Source organism: Podarcis filfolensis (genome assembly GCF_964270895.1).
Source record: "Podarcis filfolensis genome assembly, chromosome: 3".
In the NCBI taxonomy this organism is placed as follows: Eukaryota; Metazoa; Chordata; class Lepidosauria; order Squamata; family Lacertidae; genus Podarcis; species Podarcis filfolensis.
Window position 1 is genome coordinate 91,312,948 of NC_139606.1, and position 5,205 is coordinate 91,318,152.

Consider the following 5,205-nt stretch of genomic DNA (forward strand, 5'->3'; position numbering starts at 1 on the left):
CTAGGATGGCAGCTGGAGCAAATGTGCTGTTCCCTCTTCCCAACTGCCGAGCCTGGCATTCTGGCATATTTGGTCATCTTTCTCCTTGCAGCCTGCAAGCAGCTGTCCCTTGGGTAGCACTTAAATCAGAGCCAGCTGTCTGTCTTCTCCCTACATAAATGTTTTAATTTTGAACCCTTACGAAGGAATGTGAAGCTGGAGTTGTCTTGAAATGTGCCAGATTTTTTTCCTATTCCACTAATCTTCATCCCTAACCTGTTCTAATATATAATGGACTCTGGGAACTTTGGGCATTGCAGTTCTGTACGCCAATGCACCAGACTACAATTGATAGGATATTTTGAGGGAGACCTTAAGAGGAGCCTGCTAGATCAGACTAAAGGCCCATCTTAGCCTTTAGATCAGGGGGTGTCTGTGACCCTCTTAATTTCTTGCAGATGGAAAAGAGGTAGCATAACGAATGAAGGGTCTCTCTGTATGTGTGTGTGCCTAACCACTTTTGGGTTATCTTCATCAAAGTGCAGTCCTCCAACAGATTACCCCTATGAAATGTGGACATCAACCCACCCATGATGTAGATTGTATGCATGGAATGGATGTCTAACTATTCTGTAAGGTCTGTTTTGGAGCATATCATGTCGCCCTCCTCTGTTTACATTATAGGGTATGGATTACAGTATACATGCCTGTTGACAGCTGGCAATGCTCATCTTGAACCACTGTTTTGGGATGTGGCACAAAGTATTATCTGGATCAAACTACTAACCCTTCCTCCTTGGAAAAGCAGACCCTTGGAGAGTTTTGGGGGTTTGTTTGTTTTTCTACAATCAAGCGGTATATAAATGTTGTGAAATAAATAAATAGCCACATGTTAATCTGAAATCCCCCATCAGTTTCAATCATATAATTGGTCTTAAAGTGATGAATCAGAACCCACTCACAGCCTGGGTCACAACAGAATCAGCACCATGGTAAATATACAATTAAAAAAATTCCTGTTTGGGTTAAAGGCTGAAGACTGCTGAATTTATATGAAACTACATAAGCCAGTTTTAATAGCATTGGTATGGTGGGCAGGGTGGGAAAGAGAACCAGGAAAAATACTCTTCTGTCATCCTGCCCCCTAAATGTGCAACAGAAATGCGGGGAATGTATTTGTAGAGAAAACAATCGGAACAATGAGAACATGTTATTAAATCACTTTTGCAGCAACTCAGGGGACAGAGTGGCCTATGGACCCCTATCCATTAGCTGGAAGGTGAAAGGTTAATGTCAGTATACAGAGCAACTGCTGCAGTAAGGCTTGCCACAGACCAGACGGGAAATATAGCTGGGCTTGACTGGAGAGCAGACTCTGAGCCACAGGGTATGCTCAAGAGAGCAGAGTGCATCCTATGCCACCCTGGTAAGCCAACGTTACTTTGGCATGTGAGACAGAAAATCAGCACGTTTATTAAATGGTCACAGATGAGGCCAAAAATTAATACACCAACATTATACAATTCCTAATACATGCGTAGCTAAAACTGATGATGGTTATATAAAGTGAGGACACAAGCAAACCACGCTGACAGTAAAAAATAGAGTAACAATATTTTACATATCTGTCAGTTTGCTGTGGACACTCAGAATCTGGGACCTCAGGGCCACGCAAGACAATATATCTGAAGCTGTGCCTTTGGGGGGCAAGGGGCCTGATCCAAATTGAGATCATAATGTGGGGCAAAGGGTGCAAGCCTCCTACACTGAGCCAAAGGACCCCACACTGGCAATTTGAGTGTTTAAAAGCTGCATGTAAGAACACAGGCACATAGCTAATAATGTGTCACATAGTGTTGCTCTCACTCTGGTGTGGTGGACATTTTTGTCATGAGTGCTACATGTGTCTGTCTCTAGACAAATTAATTTGAAAAGAAAAAGGAGCACCAGTGTATAGTCACAAGTTTTCCTTATAGCTACAGTGCTGTGCACTTTTGTTGTTGCAGCAAGCCTGATCTCTGAGACAGTGATAACATGGTTGTGCAAATATGTGAACAGGAAAGGAACGCAGTGTCCTTGTAGTATAGGCAGCATTTAAATGGGAAGGTCAATATTCTAAAATGGGGAATCTACCACTGACCTCTTTTGGAGAGAGCAGCCCTTTGCAAGGGGATGGAATGTTAATGAGGAGCTGGCGGCTAAGCCTGAACATACAGGCTAATGGATGCAGCTCTCAAATGGATAGAGAGAGTTGGCTCTAATTAGGTATGAAAAGGTTAGGGGGGAGGAACCCTCAGTGATTAATAGGAGCAGGAGACAATATGTACATATTTTAGGTGAGCTCCTTGCTTTATATCTCCGTTTTGGTTCCGCTGCTTTAAAAGGGCACCGTTTTCAGAAGATGGCAGTTTGGATGTTTTCTGAAAATTCGGCTCTATTAAAAAAGGAGCTCATCAAATTGTAGTTGCCTAATCATATCATCTTCTCAAAGCCATGGCTTTTAAAAAACTGGAGTACGCCTGTTACTCATCTGTGCAACTGTGGGACTTTTAAGTAGAACAAAAGCCCTGTTCAGAGCAGAATGAAAAACCGGCTCAGGCTGGAAAGCTTTGAAAACAATAAAGATTTATTTTGACCTTGCACTAACCTGTGCATGAGCATGGCTAAGAGTGTCGAAAGCCACTGAGATACCAAGCAGAATGAACGGGGTTGCATTCCCCAGGTCCTCCTTTCTATAAGTGTAATCCATCAGGGTAAGAAGCTGGGTCCTGAACCCAGACTGGAATGGATCCAGATAATTTTTCATCCAGAAATGCCTGCAGTTCTGCCATGACCTGCTAAGTCATCATCCCCTAAAAGGCGGGTATTTGTGGCTACAATCCATTGGGTCCAGAGCCAGCTTTCTCAGTAGCAGCAGCACCACACAAGGAATTGTTCACCATGCCCAGGACCTACCTGGTCAGCTCCAACCTCCCACTCCCTGCTCAGAAATGATAGGCCAGACAATCGCAGCAGGTCTCTTGCCTCCAGAGGCTTTCCCTGCTCCCAGAAGTGTGAGACTAAATTCCCCACCTCTCCTACCCATCTGGGATTCATTACTACAGGCCGGTAGATGGTCAACATGAGCAGCTGAAGACTAACAATGGCAGGTCCGAAAGATAGAAATAAAGACCTTGTTATGTACTGAGTTGAATAGGATCCAAACTGCAGCAGTCTGATTGGTCCTAGAACAATAGGATCCAAAAGGCAGCAGTCTGATTGGTCCTAGAACAATGCAGCAGTATGATTGGTTGGCAGGAACCACCCAATCATGCTCCAGATAGAAGTGAATCCACAACCTGATTGGCTTACAGTAGAATTCCGGAATTAGCCAATCATGTAAAGCCCATTGTGTAAATAATGTATATAAAGCAGATACTTTGAGGGGACACTCATTCATTCCTCCTCACCACTATGAGCTGAATAAAGAGCATGAAATCACTTTGTGACTCTGAGTATATTTCAGACCTTTTCATTATCTTCTCCTTCCAGACTCCTTGGTGCTGAGTCAAGAGGGCCCTGCAACAGTGATGAACAACTGAAGGCGAGAGGTGGGGAGGGTGCTGAATTCTGCATTGCATGGGGCACCCCTAAATTTTTAAAGCCCAAAGTCTGTCACGGCTCCAGCAGTAAATAAGCAAATAAGCATAAAACATTGCAAGGCATCTATCAAATGCTAGCTGTTACTCCTCTCCCATTTGTCAGCAGTTCAAGTGCTGGCCCCTAGTGCCAAACCTTCAGATGTCAAATGGAAGTGTGGAGTAGCAACACACCTGGAGAATATTTACCATCAACATTTGCACAGGGCCATTTTGGAATTGGAAATTAATTCCAGCTCCTCGAAACCCTGAGAAAAATGTGGCATCTTACAATGTATTTCCCAAATTCTCATATTTAGGTTGGGCTGTTTAGTCTGGGATAGCTCAGGTGGTAAGGGCATGGGTTAGAGCCCCACATTGGGTGAAAGATTCCTAAATTGCATGGGGTTGGACCAGATGACCCGCATGGTCCCTTCCAACTCTATAAGTCTGTGATTCAGTCTCTTGAACTGTGACAAGTGCACAAGGCTTCTGAAATGGCCTGAAAGAGATAAATTCTAGGTAAGGAACTTCTTGGCTTGCCTGTAGGACAGAACATGAATAATACCATTATGACATCTACTTCCCATGTGGTGGTTGCTGTGTGTGTGTGCTTTAGTTGTCTCCAGTTACACAGCATAGCAGCTGCCAAGGCATCTGAAGTCTTTGTATGCAAAGGCAGCTTTCTTGGTAGTATTTATTCTCGCCTCCCAAGACTCCCTCCCTCCCTATCAAAGATGGTTAGCACAAGAGCACCGTGGTGTGTGCAGTAGCTTTCCCGCAATCCCCTTTCCCTGGGCCGGGCCCCTGAAATGGGGCTGCTGCAGGAGGCAAGACGCAAAATATTTCTGCACTTGAGTGGAAAACAGGGTCTGGCAAACATCACTTAGTGAACTTCCTTCCCACTTATTTTGTCTGTATCGTGACAGATCAGTCTACCGGGGAACATTAATTTAAATTACTGTACAGCTATGTTCCCTCATTGTAACAGATGCTGGTGTGCACAAGGAGCATTCTGGCGGGTGACTTCATGCCCTGAAATAGGAGACCACACGTGGGGGATGAAGACGCGGGAGGACAAATGAATGTCACTCAGAAAGCCAAGGAAAGGAACAAAAAGGTGCAGATAAATAACGCAGGCAGAGCAGCCTGTGGCCACCAGAGCCGGTTGCTTCCGCAATTTCTAAGCTAAGTGTTAGGAACATAAGAAGCAGCCTCCTAGCAAGTCAGACCACTGGTTCATCTAGCTCAGCACTATCTACAATTCCTGGTAGGATGTCTCCTACCAGGGTTTCAGGCAAGGATCATTCCCAATCCTAGCTGGAGGTGCTGGGAATTGAGCATGGGACCATAATATGCAAAGTAAGTGTTTAACCACTGAGCTATGGCCCTTCCCCATTGAGGTGGAAGAAGAACTGGCCTTGAGATATAAACTAAACATAGGAAGCGGCCTTACATGTAAGGCTGGGGGAGAAATGCGATTCCGTTTGCATTTAAAGGTGAACCTGCTTAAATTTGCACTTTCTGAAACAGTACACGAACTGAAACACAGCCACCTTTCGAAATTCAAAATTATCCAGTCAAGAAACGCACGCAAAAATGCATGCCC